The sequence below is a fragment of the Doryrhamphus excisus genome, linkage group LG6 (genome assembly GCF_037039965.1).
Source record: "Doryrhamphus excisus strain RoL-2023G ecotype Guam linkage group LG6, RoL_Dexc_Guam_v1.1, whole genome shotgun sequence".
Classification (NCBI taxonomy): domain Eukaryota; kingdom Metazoa; phylum Chordata; class Actinopteri; order Syngnathiformes; family Syngnathidae; genus Doryrhamphus; species Doryrhamphus excisus.
In genome coordinates, this window is record NC_136362.1 from 11,754,900 (window position 1) to 11,778,079 (window position 23,180).

The 23,180-nt window shown below is 41.0% G+C and overlaps 1 protein-coding gene across 1 annotated transcript in view; it reads right to left on the reverse strand.

Annotated features, from left to right (window-relative positions):
* Positions 1 to 12,228, reverse strand: part of dab1b (DAB adaptor protein 1b) — a 98,706-nt gene extending 86,478 nt beyond the window's left edge. The window contains exons 1-2 of the mRNA XM_058066403.2: positions 12,097 to 12,228; positions 10,612 to 10,746 (exon numbers count right to left, since the gene is read on the reverse strand). The gene's annotated coding sequence lies outside the window, so the exon portion shown is untranslated. The remainder of the gene's footprint in view (positions 1 to 10,611; positions 10,747 to 12,096) is intronic.
* Between the last annotated feature and the right edge of the window lie 10,952 nt (positions 12,229 to 23,180).

Below are 23,180 nucleotides of genomic sequence, written 5' to 3' on the forward strand. Positions count from 1 at the left end.
TTTTATATAGATATACCGTATTTTCTGGACTATAGAAAAAATACATACATAAGTCGCACTGGAGTATAAGTTGCATTTTTTGCGGGTAATTTATTTTACAAACTACGTCCTACTACTTACGTCCTCTTGGAAGGCAAGTTATAACAGTAAAAGAATAGCTAACAGATCGAATAGGTGTAAGATATGCTAACACAATGGTTATTCAGCTGAAAAAAAATAAACATGAACAGAAAAGGTGTCCAGTATTTATGTAACATAAACAGTTTTTTCATTTATAAGTCGCTCTGGAGTATAAGTGGCAGGAACAGCCAACCTATGAAAAAAAGTGCAACTTATAGTCCAGAAAATACGGTACAAGCTCACCAGGTCTGGAGTTTCCCGCCACAATCAATGAGTCTAGCTAAGGATTTTAACACTGGTAGTCCCTCAAAAAACATGTAATGGCCACATTACATGTTACCGATGAAAAAAAAGTGTGACTTATAGTCCGGAAAATGTGGTATATATTATTTTTAAAGAAAAACTGGATTCTGTTCTGTTCCACAGATGGCAGTAATGCACACTGAAAGCTGCTTGCCAATCGCCAATAAACAACAGAAGAAGAAAAACACCCTGACAACTTTCCGTTTGAGCGGCTACAAGATACTTCAATCGGATTGAGGAAAGGAATATTCCACTCCTGGGAATCCGATTATATGTTCATTCGGATTGGCACTTTTCTTTCGGAATGAGGTGTACACAAAGGTTACATTCTTTCTGTTTCAGCAAATAAACCGATTACAATTGAAATATTCGGGTCCATGTATACGTGGCTACTGACTAGTATGTTTATTTATTATAGCGTGACTGAGTGACTAGTGGTGGCATCTTATGTTTTTGTTGTGTTACCTTCATTTTGGCTGTTGTTTGTTTGTAGTATCTTTAATGTCTGCCAATCCCTGAACTGAACTAATGAATGATATTTTACCAACGAGACTCAAGGAACTCCGCCATGAAAGTATTGTTTAGTGTTAGCTATCTCAGATCAACAAAAACACTGAGAAAACGATGATAACTGTTTTGGCTTTATCAACCATACTGGATTTGTTTTTTGTTTTTTACCTGTGCTGGCTCTCACAGGTACCGCAATAAAGAAACACTTTGAATAGGCCACTGTGCCACTTATAGTTATTGTTATACTTCTTAAATGTTCTCTGATCTCCACACAAGCTCTCTCTCACCTCGGCCAGCTGTTGGAACCCCAAACGTGTGCCATTTAATTATAAAAGAAGCGGTTCACTGCGCTCTAGGGGACATTAAGTACTACAGAAATGTTACTGTAGTCTGTGCTTTGCTGCAATCTTGTCTCTAAACTATCTTTGTGGATTGTTATTCATTTCCATACGTCACTGTGAGAGGTGAGACCTATTTAAGACAAATGTTTGCATTCCCAAATAACGTCTAATCATTTCAGTTTTACGTAGACAAACAAGAGTTTTGTTCTAACGGTCATGTCAAAGAGACTTATGTTCCATTCATTTTTGTACACAACCGCACGTTGACAGTCCCGGATTTTAGGTTAGGATAGTGTTCTCGACTCTTAATCGGCAGACCTTGGTTCAAGCCCAGGTGGGACGCTGGGATGGCTGAACCAGGCGGGTTACAAATGGGCAATGACTGGTCTCCAGTCAATCTATTGTGGTCATTTCCATGTTCCTACGTTCACCTATGGTCATGAGTTTTGGGTCGTGACCAAAAGGACAAGACTGCTGGTACAAGCGGTCGAAATGAGCAAAGATAAGGTGACAAGGACTGTCATCTGGGAGAAACCTGGAATAGAAGCACTCCAGATTGAGAGGACTCAAGAGGTGGCTTGGGAATTTGGTCAGGATGCCTCCTGGATGCTTCCCTGGGACCAGTAGGAGGTCTTGGGATAAACCAGAGACTATGTCTCTCAACTGAGAATGACTCGGGATTCACCAGGAGGAGATGGACAAAGAAGCTGGGGAGAAGGAAGTCTGGGTCTCCCTGCTTAGACTGCTGTCCTTGTAACCCAACCTCGGATAAGCGTAGAAGAAAAAGAAGATGAACATTCACAATTATGGACAATTTCGGGTTCCCAGAGAAAACCGATACACACAAGGGGACCCCATGACTTCTGACACCCCTGAGAGTCACCTTTACACTCATATTACCCAATATAATAAGAGTCCAAAGCCATTTAAGACATAAATATGACTGGTGCGTGTTGCTATAAATGTGTTCCCGAGTGGGGCAGAGTGAGTTGCGGACAGGAAGTGATGTCAAGTATTCAGAGTTGAGTTTCATCATGCTGGGGGTTACTGCTACAACAGTCGTTTTTTATAAGGCATTTTTATTATTATTGATTATTGTGCCTGTTGTGAGATCATTCAAGCCTGTCATAATGTAATCCGACCAGGGCTGCATGGTGGTCGAGTGGTTAGCGTGAAGGCCTCACAGCTAGGAGACCCGAGTTCGATTTGACTCTGTGTGGAGTTTGCATGTTCTCCCCGTGAATGCGTGGGTTTTCTCGGAGTACTCCGGTTTCCTCCCACATTCCAAAAACATGCTAGGTTAATTGGCGACTCCAAATTGTCCATAGGTATGAATGTGAGTGTGAATGGTTGTTTGTCTATATGTGCCCTGTGATTGGTTGGCCACGAGTCCAGGGTGTACCCCGCAGACAGCTGGGATAGGCTCCAGAACCGCCCGCGACCCGTGTGAGGATAAGTGGTAGAAAATGAATGAATGTATCCGACCAACTGTATGGTAGAAGAGTGCAGTCATGAGTTGCAGAGTTCGAATTAGGTTAATTGGAGACTCCGCATTGTTCATAGGTCCACAGAAAACCGATGGGTACGGAACCCTTTTGGGGCATTTCATTTAAGCCAGCTCAGCAAAAGGCTATTTGAAGCCAGGGCAGAAGCGTATTTGATTTTCCCTCCCATGACATCCAAATGTTTGAGGTTTCCCCGCCTCACCCAACCTTGGCAGGAACACCTCCATGGACATCTCTGGCTCTTCACACTCATGTGCACACACACACACACACACCTCTCAGTGTCTAGCTGACATATATATTTAACCACCCACACGTACTTTACACGACACGGGCGCATGCAAGAAGCACAGTGCGGCACGCTGACGTGTGGGCAGGCATTCCATCTCTCGGACCCACGCATGACGCCCTGTCTGGAGACATTCACGTGACATTTAGTGGGTGCATGGGCCAGTTTTTTGGGTAGAAAGGCTGCTGCAACCTCTTGTTTAAAGAGGCAGAATATGAAGTTGAACATTACACAAATATGATAATAAGACTCCTCTCTTCTGATATTTTGAGGCTCTGACCTAGTTTTGATTTATGCCACCTGGGGCGTTACTGTGATACGCTGCTTCACGGAAGAGCTCGAAATCCTAATAATTACACCAGCAGCAAGCTGGTGGTGTTTCATGCTGGGTAGCTGTTTGCTGGAGCAAGAATTGAAAACAACAGCAATCATCCAGATTGAGAGTGGCGCTACACGTGTGTTTGGCGAGCAGGGGGAACAACAGCATCCACTTAAAAAGGTACATATATGGGTGACAAAAACGGAAAAAGGAGCCAGATGGGAGTTTAAATAATAATATGGTAATAACTATAAAAGCAATCTTCACTCGTTAAATGTACTGCAGTAAGGATAATTCATAACGACGCCTACAGAGAACATACTAACTCCTTATTTCTAAAATCACAAATACTTAAACTAAACTTGCTGATATAGTTCATCTTCAAACAGCTAAAATAATGCATAAGGCTAAAAAATAACCAATTACCTAAAAATGTCATCCAATACTTCTCTACAAGAGAAGACTATATTGACACTTACTATGGTACCCATTATGTCATTGTATGGTCATATCACCTCGTACTTCGGTACGTGACAAAAATCGAATTAAAAAACAAAACAAAACAAACAAGAAAAAATATTTAAATTATATTAGGAAAGCAGGAAGTGAACAAATGTAACAGTTACTGATTGTGAAAGTACCAGATGGAGGGATAGGATTTAATAAGCAAGTAAAGTAAAGTAAAGTAAAACATAATAAAATACCTAAACTATATTAGGAAAGCAGGAAGTGAACAAATGTAACGGTTACTGATTGTAAAAGTACCAGATGGAGGGGTAGGATTTAATAAGCTTTGCTTCTTCCAACTCCTTTCGGACATGTGGAACTGTGAACCGATTAAGTAAAGTAAAGTAAAGTAGAGTAAAGTAAACAAAATAACATAACATAATAAAATCAAATATAATAAAATAAAATACTTAAACTATATTAGGAAAGCAGGAAGTGAACAAATGTAACAGTTACTGATTGTGAAAGTACCAGATGGAGGGGTTGGATTTAATAAGCTAGTAAAGTAAAGTAAAGAAAATAAAACATAATACAATACAATAAAATAAAATAAAATACTAAAACTATATTATGAAAGCAGGAAGTGAACAAAAGTAAGTTACTGATTGTAAAAGTACCAGATGGAGGGGTAGGATTTAATAAGCTTTGCTTCTTCCTACTCCTTTTGGACATGTGGAGCTGTGAACTGATTATGTGATGCATTCAATTGTAATCTGTTGCATGTTGAAATGAAATAAAACCATTACCGTAAATATTCTGTTCAGTGTCATTTTTCATCAGGTAGTGCAGCCATGACCTGGCGGGTGAAGAATGAGGCACATGTGCGTCAGGTGTGGGAGAAGAAATCAAATGTCAGTCGGTCATGGCGGCATGTTGTATTAATCACAGTCAAAGGGCCTCCTTAAGACGCCAACATCCTTCGGGGTGGGGTGGGGGGGGGGTGTCATAAAAAATAATGCAGCAAAAAGACCCGCGTTGCAATGCAGCATGAAAAATGCCCTCCATCTGCAGTGACTCAGCCAGTGAATCCAAGGTAAAGCGGAATATGTTTACCCGCTCTCATCTCTGGTCTGTCTCTCTCCCCGTCTCGCTCTCTCCACACACGCTTCACTTCACGGACTCATCTGCTTGCGCACGCATGCACGCGCACTGTGGGGAGAGAACAGGAAAGGAGACAGCGAGGGAGACACTTGCTTTAGCGCGTTATGAAGGCCTGCTTGCATTCATCAGGTCCCGTGCGCATACTCTTCCACTCATTATCCACCAATGCAGAATTCAAACATGCGCCCATGTCTTCCCTCGTCTCAATCAAACGGCCGTATCGCACACCTTCCCTCGCCACCACTTGGCTAATCTGTTAATTCCACGTTCCCGGGGTGAGGCAAACAATAAGGACGGTGGGGGCCCCCAGTGATCCCATCTACACAATGACAGCATCTATTGTAGCAGTTCTTTCTCATGTAAATACTGTATACAGTGTTAACGGCAACCGATACACATTTCTGTCCTACATAAGACGCTTGAGTGCAATGCGACAGCGTTCAACTCCAAAACATATTTATGCATGAGCGAATACACACACATTCATATTTAGTGGACCATAGCGAGGCAGAAGCAAGGACATGAATAAACAAGTGTGAACTCTCATTTACAATAGGGAATATACAATAAGGGCTATGGCAAGTGGTTGCCACTTGGAAAGCCCTTTTGTTATGTAATGGTGTTATCCGAAGTGTTTGTGTGACATAATACCAATTATTTTAGCACTCATTCATTTTCTACCGCTTATCCTCACGAGGGTCGCGGGGGTGCTGGAGCCTATCCCAGCTGTCTTCAGGCAAAAGGCGGGGTACACCCTGGACTGGTGGCCAGCCAATCACAGGGCACATATAAACAAACAACCATTCACACTAACATTCATACCTATGGACAATTTGGAGTCGCCAATTAATTAACCTAGCATGTTTTTGGAATGTGGGAGGAAACCGGAGTACCCGGAGAAAACCCACGCATGCACGGGGAGAACATGCAAACTCCACACAGAGATGGCCGAGGGTGGAAATTGAACTGGGGTCTCCTAGCTGTGAGGTCTGCGTGCTAACCACTCAAACACCGTGCAGCCTCAATTCAGTATTAATAAGGGAATATTTTCATGGTTAGATCATAGAAAACCTGTTTAGTACAGTACGGTTTTTACCATTATTAGAGCCCTCTAGAAAGGAAATAACACCCCTATAGTCACCTTTACACTCCATCCATTTTCTACCGCTTATCCTCACAAGGGTCGTGGAGGGTGCTGGAGCCTATCCCAGCTGTTTTCGGGTGAGAGGCGGTGTACACCGTGGTCTGGTCGCCAGCCAATCACAGGGCACATATAGACAAACAACCATTCACACTCACATTCATACCTATGGACAATTTAGGGTCGCCAATTAATTAACCTAGCATGTTTTTTGAATGTGGGAGGAAACCGGAGTACCAGGAGAAAACCCACGCAAGCACGGGGAGAACATGCAAACTCCACACAGAGATGGCCGAGGGTGGAAATTGAACTGGGGTCTCCTAGCTGTGAGGTCTGCGTGCTAACCACTCAATCACCGTGCAGCCTCAATTCAGTATTAATAAGGGAATATTTTCATGGTTAGATCATAGAAAACCTGTTTAGTACAGTACGGTTTTTACCATTATTAGAGCCCTCTAGAAAGGAAATAACACCCCTATAGTCACCTTTACACTCCATCCATTTTCTACCGCTTATCCTCACAAGGGTCGTGGAGGGTGCTGGAGCCTATCCCAGCTGTTTTCGGGTGAGAGGCGGTGTACACCGTGGTCTGGTCGCCAGCCAATCACAGGGCACATATAGACAAACAACCATTCACACTCACATTCATACCTATGGACAATTTGGAGTCGCCAATTAATTAACCTAGCATGTTTTTGGAATGTGGGAGGAAACCGGAGTACCCGGAGAAAACCCACGCATGCACGGGGAGAACATGCAAACTCCACACAGAGATGGCAGAAGGTGGAATTGAACCCTGGTCTCCTAGCTGTGAGGTCCGCGCTCTAACCACTCAACCCTTATTTTAGCATATGGCTACAAATTGTCCATAGGTATGAATGTGAGTGTGAATGGTTGTTTGTCTATATGTGCCCTGTGATTGGCTGGCGACCAGTCCAGGGTGTACCCCGCCTCTCGCCTGAAGTCAGCTGGGATAGGCTCCTGAGGATAAGTGGTACAGAAAAAGGATGTATGGATAATAAACAGGACGGCTGTACAATAAAAATGTTTCTGCATTATATTAATGGAGACGTGCTCACAGTGTTAAAAACAATCAAATATTAATATTTATTTTATGTGATCGTTATTTGTTCCCCTCACTACACACTACATACGTAGACGCTACTGCATACAAAAAAGAAAATGTCCCACCTCTGAAGAGAATTCAGACTTGGCTGCAATCGGCTCGATACTTAACGACACTACTTGGCACGAGGAGTGAGAAGTTCTCCGTTTGTTCATCTTGTTGAAAAATGACAGTCTAATAGGAAAGGCTTTTAACGGATAAGACCTCACTCCAATCTGGAACATACTCATATTTGTTTTAACTCACCAAGGTTAAATGAACCTTGAGTACCGTCGCTCTGCATGCTCTTTCTCAACATTTTTGATGCATTCATCCAGTACGCCGCACGCCATACGCCCACTTACTAAGGTACTGTGCAAACCCCGGCATTTCCTCTTTCCTCCAAACAATGACTCACCGATCTATTCAATATTAAACTTGAGGGTCCTTGCCAGTGACTACTTGACTTGATTGGAAAGTTGGGGGAAAAGCTACATAATGGCCGCAATGTCCCAATGTATTGGAGCTACAATAGATTCCATTTTAAAGACTGGCAATACATCCATTAAGGAAATTAAGAAATGTCTACCGACTCATGCCAAGGAATGTGACATAATTCATGTTTTTACCCTTTGTGTCCTTAAATGAATACATACTATATAATACTATAATATATACTCTTGATGTACTACACTGCTGATCATACAACTTCACGCCAACATATCCCAACTGTCCCTTTAAGGCATCAGGAAGTGAGGTTTAAAGTTAAAATAATAATAATAATAATAAAAATTATGGAAGTAAAATCGTAATTATGGAAAGTGGAAATAGGTTGAAAAAACTGTACAAATGGAAAAAAAAATCTGGAATTTTACGAGAATAAAGTCAAAATATTGTCAAATGGTGGAACAAAATGGTAATCTGATGAGGAAAAGTCTAAATTTTTTCAAATAAACTTGTTAAATTAAATATTAATGAAAAAATATTGTTTTTTCTTTTTAAAGTTGTAATATGAGAAAGAAACGAAAAAATAAAATTGTCATTATTTAAAAAAAAAAGCAGCAGCAGTCAGTGTGAGTGTGAATGGTTGTTTGTCTATATGTGCGCTGTGATTGGCTGGCCACCAGTCAAGGATGTACCCTACCTCTCACCCGAATAGAGCTGGAATAGGCTCCAGCACCCCCAGCGACCCTGGTGAGGATAAGCGGTAGAACATGAATGAATGAATAATACGAGTGCAAAGGTGACTATAGGGGTGTTATTTCATGTCTACAAGGCTCTAATGATGGTTGTATTTATCCATGTATTTTCTATGCTGCTTATTGTGGGTATGCTGGAGCCTATCCCAGCTGACTTTGGGCGAGAGGTCGGGTATACCCTGAACTGGTGGCCAGCCAATCACAGGGCACATATAGACAAACAACCATTCACACTCACATTCATACCTATGGACAATTTGGAGTCGTCAATTAACCTAGCATGTTTTCGGAATGTGGGAGGAAACCGGAGTACCCGGAGAAAATCCACACATGCACGAGGAGAACACAGAGATGCTCTAGTGGGGAATCGAACACGGGTATCCTAGCTGTGTGGCCAATCAGTAACCAAATAACGGCAATAAATGAGGGATTACTGTATAAGAATGTAATTCTTATAATAAGCAAGTAGGAATCAGTTCATTCTCAAGCAACAATTACTTTCCATTGTAACTCATTATATTTATGAAGGAGCCATCCCTTTACTACACCAATTATTTTTTGGGGCAAGCAACAAGTAACTATAACTAATTACTCCCAACACTGTACATAATTCTGAAAATGTAGGATCAAGTAAACAATAATGATGAACTCCCGTTGACCGTTTCAACCATTGCAGACACGCCAATAAATCCACAGACACGATACCACTCACACGTAAAAGTAGTTTCCGCTGTGGGTTCCCTCAGCCTGCTACTATGCAGATGAGCTCTCTCCCTCGTTAACCCCGACCAATGGGAGCTGGCCGCACGCAGCTGTGCAGCCGACATGGCAGTGGCACCGAAGCGGTACATTTTCACATGCTTGGACACATGTTTGCTGCATGCATGGCACAGCATGCACAGGTCACAGCTCTGCTTGGAGTGTGTGTGTGTGTGTGTGTGTGAGAGTGTGTGTGTGTGCGTCAAAAGGCCATAAAAAACAAACAGGTAATTTTTGGAAGTGGTATGTTATTTAAAAACAATTTTGTGTAAATTCATATTGCTATAATGTTCACAGCAGTGCTTCATCTGGCAGGGATGCAGTCACCGCTACTCTATTTGAAGTAACCATAGCAACTACTTGGGGGCTACCAGGGTGGCTTTGAGGGGAGGCAGGTCAAAGGGTTGAGTACTGTTGGGTGGAGAAATCAAATCCAGTCGTGGCGAAGATTGATATCCACTTCCTTTGGGGGTTTAAGGGTGAAAATCTGCTGTGACTGACACAGAAACGAGGAATCAGGGCGCCACTTCCTGTCTTGAAACATCAGAGTGAGGACGTCACTTCTGAAAGGTTGGATTTATTCCAGCCGACTTTTTTTTCCCCCCCATCACTTTGCAGTCTGGTTGGTGATTTGTGTCTTTTTTTTTGTTGTTGTTGTTGCTGAAGCGAGCCCACAGGTGGTCGCTTATTTCACTGTCGTCATGGCAACTGCCCACCGAAAGCCAAGAGTGTTTGATAGACAAGGGAAAAAAAAGCCCTTCACTTACCTTTAGAGGAACAGCTCCTTGGATGATGGCTGGCGTGGGTGTTTTCTCGCTCGCTTGCTAAGTGTGTCTGGGTTCTGACTCACTAAAAAAAAAAACAACCACAACAAAACGGACACTGCACTTTGGTGGGAGAGAGTCGGGGGGCCCAGGTGGGGCCACATTTCCCCCCCCCTCAGGGCGAGTCCACAGATGGGCTACGCCACGAGGGGCTGAGTTGGAGGGAACCGGGTACAATCTTGGCACGGGGAGAGCGAGCCATCTGCCTATCAGACCCCTGCTTTGGCTCTTGTGTTCCTGCCACAGATGGACAAGCCTTCCGAAAAGGTGTTAGTCATGACGGGGGCTGCCACGCGGTGACACAGCGACGGCCGTGTAGCGATCATGGAGTGAAACCACTGAATAAATCCGCTGGGTGTTTGCACAGGTTGAAAGGGCTTTAGAAGAAGAGCGTGGATGTGATATTTGCACACAACATTAAAGTAAACGCTCCTGTGGAATACGACATGTTCACCCGACAAGGACTTCACTTTCTTTGACCTTTTTGTCTCACTCCTCCACACCTGTGCAATTTTCCTCCTCACTCCCTCTGGTGGATTCCCACACAAACAGACATGTTTGAACACACACACACTTTCATTTTCTTACCTAGACATCCACTGTGGCCGCCCACTACTGCCTTTCCCTCCATCACAGCTGCTTTCTGACCTCTCGGTGGCAGGCAGGCAGCCGCCACGTCACTAATCTGTTGGGATGCAGCGCAGCATATCTGCTGGGGGGTTTCTGCAAGTGGATTTGTAAGAGAAACACCAGTAAGCCTCTCTCTCTCACCCCCCACCCCCACCCCCCTCCTGTCTTAATGGCAGATTAGAGCATTAAGTCGACAAACACTGCTGTGGAGGAAGGAACAGCAGAGAGGTGGAGCAGAGAAAGTGTCACAAATTAAATATATATTTTTTTCCCCTCACAGAGGGTCGCATGCAACACAGAATGCAACACATTACGCTGTATATTGTTGTTCATATTTGATGTCATCTATTTATTCTCCACATTAATATTATTTATTATTATACGGGAGCCAGGCAATGACATTTCGTTGGCAATTTCACTGCTGTGTTATTGTGCAATGACAATAAAGGAAGTCTATGTCTATCTATGTAGATATGCTAAAAAGTTACATATATTACAATAAAAAAGCTGCATCTCAGTTTTGTGATACAAAAAAATAGCCTAGTATTCATATAAATTTTCCAAATATTTAAACTATTATTTTAAATTAAATTATAATTTTTTCCCTCACATTTTCTAGAAATTACAACATTTGTTTCTCATATTACAACTTTAAAATAACATATTTTTTATTTTTTATATGCTAATAAAAATTATTTTTCATTCTAATTTTTTATTCATAATATTAATACATTTTGTAATACTTTATTCTTGGAAATTTACACCTGTTATGCAGTCCCCCCCCCCCACCTGCTGCATCTCAGTTTTGTGATACAGAAAAAAAAGCCTATTATTCATATGAATTTTCCAAATATTTCAACTATAAAATTAAATTATAACTTTTTCCCTCACATTTTCCAGAAATTACAAAATTTGTTTATCATATTGCAACTTTAAAATATATTTTTTTAATTTAATATTTCAACTCCATGCTACTAAAAATTATATTATTTTAATTAATACATTTTGTAATACTTTCGTCTTGTAAATTTACACCTGTTATGCAGTTTTTTCCCCCAACTATTTCAACTTTCATGTATACTTTCTTGATGATAATATTATGACTTTATTCCCATAATATTTTGACTTTATTCCCATCATATTATAGCTCATTCCACAACCTATTTTTATCCCTAAAATTAAAACTTTTTGTTTATTTCGCATATAGCGTGTTCATTCATTTATCGCGGGGAAAGGTTCCTAAAATAGCCTGTGAAATAGCCAAAAAGTGAAATCCTATGAAGTATAGTGAAAACTATGGAGTTTTAGATATGTTTAAGGCTGCAAAATTCCTCACCGTACACTTTATATGCTCTTTACCACATTTCTCTCTTGTTTAAACACTCTCAAAGTTCAAATTTCCTTGGAATTTTAATAAACAACACAAGATATTAAAGGACTCACGTATTCACTGTGGCGTTTTGGTATCCTTGTTTTGTATCCTTATATTCCCCCCCATCGTCCTCCATGAAACCAAGATTCATTTCCAGTCGCGTAACTTCTGTCATTCATTTAGCGTGCATGCTTTGCTAGCGGCTAGCTATCATACCGCAGGAAACAGGTAGTCCCGCTTTAAAATTGATTGACAATAGTCTACAGCCAATCAGAACGCAGAACATAACGGAAGAGTTCTCCCTGTGACGCAACCGGCTTTCACGTGAGTACTGCTGCCCTCTACTGGTAGCAATAGTAAATACAATAACAGCGGTAGATCACTCTATTATACCACAAGGGCGCAAAACACCAAAAAACAAAACAAAAAAAAACATGGCAAAAACTCAGCGAAAAAGCGAACAAAAAAAATTGTAGCGGGAAACAACGTATTATTACTTTTTTTCTTTTAATAATAAGAACTATTCAAATAAAAATATATACAGCGCGGATCCCCTGGGTACACTTTAGACACCCCTGCTGTATTGTGTGTTCCAAGGGACCAAACCTCAGTGTCACGTGTCAGGTAAGGTGGCCTGCCAGTGTACAGCTCGTTATTGGGTCAATGCTGTGAACAGGCATCACGGCTCACACATGTGACCATGTGACCTACTTCATGTCGCCTGGGTGAACTCCAGGACGCTACGGTCCCTTGACAGACTTTAAAATAACGTCAGCTTCATCAACACATTGCTTTACCCGGTCCTGTTTTCGGTCCCTATCACGAAAGTGTCCAAAGTCCGGTCCGGGGGCCCATTTGCAACACGCAGCTGTCTTTATATTGGCCTGCAGCACTTTCTAAAAATATTATTTAAAAACAAAACAATTAAATGGGAAAAAAGTGCAGTCATTTTACAAGAATAAAGTCAAAATATTCAGAAAAAAAATTGTAACCTAACAAGAAAAAAGTATAATAATTTTATGATGGAGAAAGTTTCAACACCTAATTAAAGATACAATTGCTGAGGAATTTGCATCATGTCCCTCACCTTTAGGTGCAAAGTGCAGGTTTGGAGTGCACTGCATTTAAAGTCAATAATTCATCATGGCGAGCTATACCAACTCATATTTTTTTGTACTCGTTGGTAATTTATTCTCAAGGGTGTCAGAATTATTAATAATTTATACCTGATTCCTTTACAAAAAAAAAAACAACGGGAGTCCAGGAAACTTCACCTGTACTGTCCACTATCCAGGTGTTTATTTCACAGTCTCACTGGTTAAATTTGGGGCGATAAAGTTACTGAATCGATTTAAAGTTGACAAATTGTTTTGGATTGCATCGCTCTAAATGAATCAATATCATCCCTGTATCGTATCGGCGGATCGTGATATACGTAAATCGAATTGTTATTAAAAGGAATCATTACTGCTATTTGATAATGTGGTGTGGTGTCCATGTTGTTTACGTCTTTTATTTAGCTCACTATTTTAATTGTTGCTTCTTTAATTGTTCATTTTTAATTATTGTCACACAATATATATTATTTCTTCTTCCTATTAGAAAATTTAAACACAGAGGGCTCTATCTTCATAGACCAGGCACACCAACGCAATTTGCAATTTTGGTAACCAACACAGTCCGGCGCAGCATGGCGCACCCATGCCTCCATCCCTCCCACCTGCACAAGTGGCAAAAAGGGAGTAGAGAAGGCGTGAGAGGGTTTAACACAGCCGAGTAGAACGCCTGCCATTGTCTTTAAATACACAGGGCCCACTGGACTGCACATCAGAGGCCAAAATATGCGTCATGCACCACATACACATACCTGGTGGGTTACAAGTCATCTGTTCTTGATAGTTACATTAAACACAGCAGCAGGCTAATCCAGGTATCGTGTTTGCGATCCAGTTTATTATTAGTTTTATTAGTATTCTTCATTCATTTTCTACCGCTTATCCCCACGAGGGTCGCAGGAGGGGGGGTGCTGAAGCCTATCCCGGCTGTCTTCGGACGAGAGGCGGGGTACACCCTGGACAGGGCACATATAGACAAACAACCATTCACACTAAACCATTCGTGCTAACCACTCGACCACTGTGCAGCCCTTTATTAGTATTCATTCATTCATTTTCTACTGCTTATCCCCACAAGGGTTGTGGGGGGTGCTGGAGCCTATCCCAGCTGTCTTCAGACGAGAGGCGGGGTACACCCTGGACAGGGCACATATAGACAAACAACCATTCACACTAAACCATTCGTGCTAACCACTCGACTGCCATGCAGCCCTTTATTAGTATTATTTACTTTATTATTATTATAAATTATTATTAGTACTTTCTCTCTGCATGTTGGCTCATTTGCATACTAACAGTGACTGGATGTTTACTGAGGGGAGGGGCAATCTTGGCTGTGAAAAAGCACGCAGTCTTGTCAAGCCATTTCTTTAGGGGTGCGCTGGACGCAATTACCACCGCGTGGGGTGCGCCACGCTCTTCCACCCTGCGCCTCCTTGCGCTGCGCCACAAAATTAGAGCCCAGAAAGCGACCAAACTCAGTCATTAATTAGTCAGACCTGGATTCAATTCTTATTGTTTCTTGTTGAATTATGCAAATGTCAACATGGCGACCCGCTAAATAAAACCGTGCTGTCGTGCTAGCCGCTGTGATGAATATTCTGCATGTAAAAGGAGGTGAGGTGGAGGACAACATACCCACATGGATGAACACGAGGAGGACGGACAGGTGGAGTGATTGCAAGGGCGGGGCGGGGGGGTCTACTGTATAACTTCTAAGACAAGCGTTAATACTAATAGAATAATCAAAAGATTCCAGTGTAGAAAAATACTGAAGCTGTAGAGTGTGTGTATGTGTGTGTGTGTGTGTGTGTGTGGGTACATGTTTCACCCACCAGTGGTTGTGTGCCTCCACCGCTATCCGACTCCTGTTCCGCATGAGTAGCTATGTGTTTTGATGTGTGGGTCCCTCCTGTCTAATCCGTGCGCATCTCGACCACGGGAGGATCGGCACGTGGGAGCACACATTTTACAACGTTCCACTGACGTGCGCACGCCATGCCATGCCTTTTTTATGCCGTGTGTGTGTGCAAAAACCCGAACAAAAGCATGATTTTCATTTGAAAGAGATCAGTGGAATTTTTTTTTTCTTTATTGCACAAAGGCAACCCAATTTAGAAATCTCTAACAAAGCTCGTCTTCCTCTGGAATTTTTTCCTATTCCCTTCTGTGACTTGGTGGCGTAGCGTACTGTAGCGGTTCTCATGGAAAAGCTGTGAGAAAAAGGGATTTGAAGAGGCCGCCCCCCCCCCTCCGGAAGAAGCTTAAGTATGTCCTGTTTTTAAAGGCTTTGATCTGGCTCTCAGGCCGCTCGCCCAACAGTTGTACGCCGCGGTGTTAGTCAGGACCTTTGCCCGCTCCGCTCGCCATCGTTCCCGATTAGCAATTCAAATGGAGGCTATTTGGATATGCTTCCTCCCTTCAGCTTCTCAGCCAGTAGGACAATATTTTTGTTGAACACGTTTTTCGCCCACGCAACTGTAGGGGCTGGCGAGATGGAACGAGGGAGTTGAGGACGCAGGAAGTATGGCAGTCGAAGGTTGAAAAGTCGAAGATGGTTATTACTCAGTGATGGGAATAATAGTTTTTAAAAAAGGGTTTTGTGAATGACTGAATGGAGGCCGACTCAAAAGTGTTGTTTGTATTTCTGTCGGCCATTCACACAACATCCATGCCTCAATATGTCGTCGATGTCTATTCAAGGAAGGAAGGTTATGGAACTGTTCAATCCGCACCCATGCTTTAACTTTCCTTAAACCGTCATTCATTCATTCATTTTCTACCTCACGAGGGTCGCGGGGGTTGCTGGAGCCTCCACCCTGGACTGGTGGCCAGCCAATCACAGGGCACATATAGACAAACAACCATTCACACTCACATTCATACCTATGGACAATTTGGAGTCGCCAATTAACCTAGCATGTTTTTGGAATGTGGGAGGAAACCGGAGTACCCGGAGAAAACCCACGCATGCACGGGGAGAACATGCAAACTCCACACAGAGATGCCCAAGAGTGGAATTGAACCCTGGTCTTCTAGCTGTGAGGTCTGCGCGCTAACCACTAGACCGCCGTGCCGCCACCCTTAAACCGTCATAAAAATAATAATTAATGCAGAATTCCACTGACAGACCACTGGTGGTGGTGATACTGCTGAGTTTGTTTCCGATATTTTATATCATAGTATAAATCAGGGGTCTCAAACACGCGGCCCATGGGCCAAATGTGGCCCACAGGACACTAGTTTGAGGCCTCACGCCTTCATATAAAAATTTTATGTTAGTGCGGCCCACGCAAGTTTGATCTGGATGCTGTATGGTATCATGTACCCGGAAAAAATTATTACATTTGATTAATGTTCAATTCCAAAAACATGCTAGGCTAATTGCCGACTTCAAATTGTCCATAGGTATGAATGTGAGTGTGAATGGTTGTTTGTCTGTATGTGCCCTGTGATTGGCTGGAGACCAGTCCAGGGTGTACCCCGCCTCCGGTTTCCTCCCACATTCCAAAAACATGCTAGGTTAATTGGCGACTTCAAATTGTCCATAGGTATGAATGTGAGTGTGAATGGTTGTTTGTTTGCCCTGTGATTGGCTGGCGACCAGTCCAGGGTGTACCCCGCCTCTCGCCGGAAGACAGCTGGGATAGGCTCCAGCACCCCCGCGGCCCTTGTGAGGAAAAAGCGGTCGAAAATGAATGAATGAATGAATGATTAATGTTAATGTTAAAAGTTAAATAACTGTTAATAGTTATCCTCCCTATCCGTGTGGAAGTGGTAAGTTTTCGGCTATTTAAGTTTAAAGGAAATAACTTGAAGGGTACCGTTTAGGTTGCTAGCTCTTTAGTTTGCGAGTTAGCATGTGTCTCAAGACCCTGCAGTTGCGCAATATGTTGTAAATAAAAAAAATGTGACTATAGTCGTGTTTTGTCATGTCTACAGGGCTCTAATAATGCTTTGTTCATTTTAATCTGAAAATGTTTATTTATTTTTCATCTTATTTTGTGCAGAAAAATAAAAAGTAAGATATTTGAGAACAGTGGAATGTTTTATCAGAGCTTTTCTTGTAGAAAATTGGAACCAAAGCACTGAAAAAGTTTGTATATTTTTCTGTTTTTAATAAATGTGTTTTTTATTTTTTTGGGGGAAAACCTGATGCGGCCCAGCCTTGCCCAGACCCTAGCTCCAGTGGCCCCCAGGGAAATTGAGTTTGAGACCCCTGGTATAAATCATATTAGCACATGTTTGTATATTTCTTATTTTAAGGTCACCAGAAAGCCTTTGCCATCAGTAGGCCATGCTAGTGTGAAGGCAGGTTTTAGCCCAGATCTGTACTTTTACAGGCGTTGTTTATGTTTCTTATTTTTGCCCCCCCCCCTTCTTGGCAGATGCCGTCGTCCTGCACCTGTGGGTTTTTATCAGCACCAACTTTCTTTGTGTTCTTCAGCCAAACAGCCAAAGAAAGACACGTAAAACGTAACCTACTTGGCAATGCTAAAAGCAGCTTGCAACTATCAAACAATTGAATGGTTGCTGGAGCCTTATCAAATGTGAGTAAAGGGGAGGAGCTTTTGATGAAAGTAAGCGTGAGGAATTGGCATGGAATGTTTCATAGGAATAATTAACTAATAATGAAGTCTCTCCCGGAGTTTTTTTCTTTTTTTGGTGTTGGTTTTGTTTGTTGTATTTTTCTAACATTTCAACTTTCTTCTATTTTGTATTTACTTTATTCCCATAATAGTTAGACATTATTCCCATAGTATATTATTGTTTTTTCCCCCAACCTAATTTTCCACAAAAAACTTAATTTTGTTTTGTTTGTTTCTCATATTATCGCGACATATTTTTTCTTTAATATTTCAAGAAAATGCAGCATTATTTTTCCTCATAATATTACAAGTTTATTCTTGTAAAATTGTGACTTTTGTCTCTTAATGTTTTGACTTTATTCTCGTAAAATTTGGGCTGTTTTTTTTTTTATTTTAATAATTTCCAAATTTCTTCTTCTAAATATTCCTCTCCTCATTGTGACTTTATTCTCGTAACATTATAAGTTTTACGCAAACAAATTTTCCAAAAGCTTTAGTTTCGGGAACCTCTAGTTGTCTTGTTTGTTTTTACAACTTTAAAAACATTTTAAAAATATATAAAATATATATTAAAATATATATTAAAATATATTTTGACTATATAATTTTTTGTCAAATTACTTCAGATTTTTCACTTTTTTTGCTGTATTTTTTATAATTTAGAATAATAATAAATATATAATATAAAAATATAATAATAATAACAATTAAAATGAGAATTTAAAAAAATATATTTTTTATGCTACTAAAATAGCTTTTACCCATTCATAAAATTCAGATTTATTCTGATAAAATTGCTATTTTTTCTCATGAGACTAACGTTTTTCTCTTAATATTCTGACCTCATTTTTGTCAAATTACAGATTTTTCTTTTTTTTTTTGCTGTATTTTTTCATCTTTATACTACTAAAATAGTTTTTCCCCCACTCACAATATTCTGATATATTCTGATAAAATTGCACTTTTTTCTCATTAAATTCCAACTTTTTTCTCTTAATATTTTGTGTCAAATTACTGCATATTTTTCTGTTTCTTTGCTGCATTTTTTCATCTTTATGCTACTAAAATGGCACTATTTTTCCTCATAATATTACCATTTACTCCCACAAAATGACTACTATTTCTCATCAGATTACAACTTATTTTTCTTAATTTTATATACGGCTTAGAGCCTGCATGCAAAGTGCCACATAATCAATCTCACAGCTCTTTAAAAGACACAAGCACACACATTCATGGAATCTTCTTCAAGGAGACACGAGGGTGATATTTAACATCTCTTCTTGTTAAATCTCCATTTTAACTGTGGTCAAAAGTGGCCACAACCGTTGCGTGTTTGTTGCGATACTATCCCACACAAACAAAAGCTCATTCAATATGTCGCCGCTCTGTCAATCAGGTTCCACTCATTAGCCGGGTCTTGTTCATCTAAATGTATTGTATCACCTACTTGCCAAAACATAACGTGACGCTTTCATGCGTGGTGGGCCGGAGGGGGGGGGGGGGGGGGGGGGGACACGGTAGAGTGCTAAGTCAGCGCTCTAGTTAATAAGTCCTTTTCATTAAACAAGCGTTCATTAAACATTCATTCATTCAGTCATCCACATTTGCATTTCTCATCATAAAAGCATTCATGAAACATTCATCTGTTCACATGTTCTCATTTGCATGCCCCCAAATGCATTCTTCAAGAAATGAATGGGGCTGGAATGGGCAGTGGGCGACAGGGGGTGGTGGGGTGGTGGGGGGTGGCGGGTCGAGGAGGTAGAGGGGCAGAACAGATAGTTATTACTCCATTTGAACAATCTACCCAGTAAATGAAAGTAGAATTAGATTGTGTTTCCTCTCATCATTATGTAGAGGCACTCACCGCAGGGGGGGGTGGTGGGGGCAAAAAAAAAAAAAAAACGCCTGTTGCACATCCTGAGGCTACGACATGAAAACAAACCAATTTCGATATCAAAGCACGTAGAGGTGGAAAACTCAACACCTGCAAAAACAAACACCGCGGTACTGAACATCGGGGGGCTGCCCATACATCAATGTGGGCATGTAATCATATACATGGGGGTCAGGCAGGTGACATTGCATTGTATTTTTATATGGGGGGGGGGGTTCAAACGTCTTCCATGGAGGAGCCGCGTACTGAATTTTTTTTGATATGTAGCTATGCTACAGCTTTGTGATATGTAGCTATGCTACAGCTTTGTGATATAGGTGAAAAGGTGTATAATTAGCATGATTTTTTGCTGAATTTTTTTGCTTATAATTATTTCAAAATAATTCTGGATTCTTTAGAAAAGTGCACTTTTTGGGAATTGTGACCACCATTCACAATCCTTATGTGAAACCGCATATTTCTTCCCCATTTCGTGCTGTTCTAGCATGTTGAGCTAGCTAACAACTGACGCCATGGGAGATACCTAGTATTTTGATGCTAAAACACTCACAAAAAACAAAAAAAACATCAACAGTGTTACTCAAACACAATGCATTGTGGGTAAACTTTAACATATATTTTTTTCATTTTAAACTCTGTTGGTACCTGGTATATTTCATAGGTGTTAAGTTGCTGTGTGATGAGTTTAGTACTGATTTTTTTGCTGACATTTTTTGATTATAATTACTTCAAAAATAATTCTGGATTCTTTAAAGGAAAAGTGCACTTTTTGGGTATTTTAACTATGACTCACAATCCTTATGTAAAACATCAACGCATATTTAGTCCCTTTTCCGTGGGTTCTTGTGTGTTGAGCTAGCTAACAACTGACGCCATGGGAGATACCTATTTTGACGCTAAAGCACTCACAAAAAAAAACCAAACCAAACAGCCAACCATGTTACTCAAAAGCAATGCATTATGGGTAAACTTTAACATATATATTTTTTTTCATTTTAAACTCTGTTGGTACCTGGTATATTTCAAAGGTGTTAACTTGCTGTGTGATGAGTTTAGTACAGATTTTTTGCTGATATTTCTTGCTTATAATTATTTCAAAATAATTCAGGTTTCTTGAAAGGAAAAGTGCATTTTTTGGGAATTTTGAAACATGTGAAACATGAAAGCATATTTATTCTCTTTTCCGTGGGTTCTAGCGTGTTAAGCTAGCTAACAACTGACGCCATGGGAGATACCTATTTTGACGCTAAAGCACTCACAAAAAAACTAAAAAAACGGCACCTGTGTTACTCAAAAGCAATGCATTATGGGTAAACTTTAACATATATTTTTTTCATTTTAAACTCTGTTGGTACCTGGTATATTTCATAGGTGTTAAGTTGCTGTGTGATGAGTTTAGTACAGATTTTTTTGATGACATTTTTTTGCTTATAATTACTTCAAAATAATTCTGGATTCTTTGAAGGAAAAGTGCACTTTTTGGGAATTTTGACTATGATTCACAATCCTTATGTGAAACATGAACGCATATTTAGTCCCTTTTCCGTGGGTTCTTGTGTGTTGAGCTAGCTAACAACTGACGCCATGGGAGATACCTATTTTGACGCTAAAGCACTCACTAAAAAACAAACAAAAAAAACGCCAACAGTGTTACTCAAACACAATGCATTATGGGTAGACTTTAAGATATTTTTTTCCATTTTAAACTCTGTTGGTACCTGGCATGTTTCATAGGTGTTAAGTTGCTGTGTGATGAGTTTAGTACTGATTTTTTTGCTGACATTTTTTTGCTTATAATTACTTCAAAATAATTCTGGATTCTTTAAAGGAAAAGTGCACTTTTTGGGAATTTTGACTATGATTCACAATCCTTATGTGAAACATGAACGCATATTTAGTCCCTTTTCCGTGGGTTCTTGCGTGTTGAGCTAGCTAACAACTGACGCCATGGGAGATACCTATTTTGATGCTAAAGCACTCACTAAAAAACAAAAAAAAACGCCAACAGTGTTACTCAAACGCAATGCATTATGGGTAAACAAAAAATTTTTTTTTCATTTTAAACTTTGTTGGTACCTGGTATATTTCATAGGTGTTAAGTTGCTGTGTGATGAGTTTAGTACACATTTTTTTACTTATAATTACTTCAAAATAATTCTGGATTCTATAAAGGAAAAGTGCAGTTTTTGGGAATTTTAAGGTGTTAAGTGGCTGTGTGATGACTTTAGTACTGCTGAATAAACTGCAGGGTTCAAAGGTCACTTATCCACAAGTCATGACGGTATATTATTGGAATGTGCACTTTGGACACACCTGGATTCCGGCTTTGATTAAAAGGTACTTTTATAATACATCAGCCTTGCTCAATGCAGCATTGTTTGTATTTGGCTATGAATACGAATGACGCAGCAAGGGTATACGGTCTTCATATGTCTTTCAAGCCCGCAGATATGCTCCATCCTTGAACCTCCCTTCATTACCTCCTCCTTCTCCTCTTCCTCCTTTTAACCAGCGCCGTCAGGGGAGACAGAGACGGCGACTGACTGACAGCTTGTGTGATCCTCCTCAAGGGCTCGGTGGGAGAAGGAGCACTGTCAACATGAATATGTTCCCCGGATTTGCCGCGGTCACAGAGCAGCCGCGGCCACCGTGATTCCTCATCCATGATGAGAAGAGGAAAAACATAAGCCGGTCCATCGCAGCACCACAACTCCACCCCCGCCCACCAGTCCCCTGCAAATAGGATGATCAATATGCTCTGTTTAGTGCTTGTTCTGGAATGTTTGCCCATTGTTTCCCATTGTCACACGTAAGCAGCCAATAGTGATGGACTGACTAGCAGCGTATTGACTGAGCTTTTGGGGGGGGGGGAACCAGTGGTTGAACAACCAGTGGTAGCCTATCCCAGCTGTCTTTGGGCGAGAGGCAGGGTACACCCTGGACTGGTGGCCAGCCAATCACAGGGCACATATGGACAAACAACCATTCACACTCACATTCATACCTATGGACAATTTGGAGTCACCAATTAACCTAGCATGTTTTTGGAATGTGGGAGTAAAACCGGAGTACCCGGAGAAAACCCACGCATGCACGGGGAGAACATGCAAACTCCACACAGAGATGGCCGAGGGTGAAATTTAACTTTGGTATCCTCGCTGCGAGGCCTGCGCGTTAACCACTCGTCCACCTTGCAGCCCTGCAGGAGGTCATTACAAAGAAAAATCCATTAACACAACATTAACACTCAAAAGTTATACCAAATCAATATACAATAATGTACCAATATGAGTTTAAAATAAAAATATACAACTATATTAGAGTTTTCCCATAATGCATTTCAGCTGAGTGGCACAGAAAGTAAATAGATGGCACTGCAATATTGCCTCTGTCCACCAGAGCAGCTGAGAGGGAGGCTGACATCATTGCAGCACAATGAATGTGTCACTCAGACAAAATTCCTTCATTCATTCATTCATTTTCTTCTGCTTATCCTCACGAGGGTCGCGGGGGTGCTGGAGCCTATCCCAGCTGTCTTTGGGCAAGAGGCG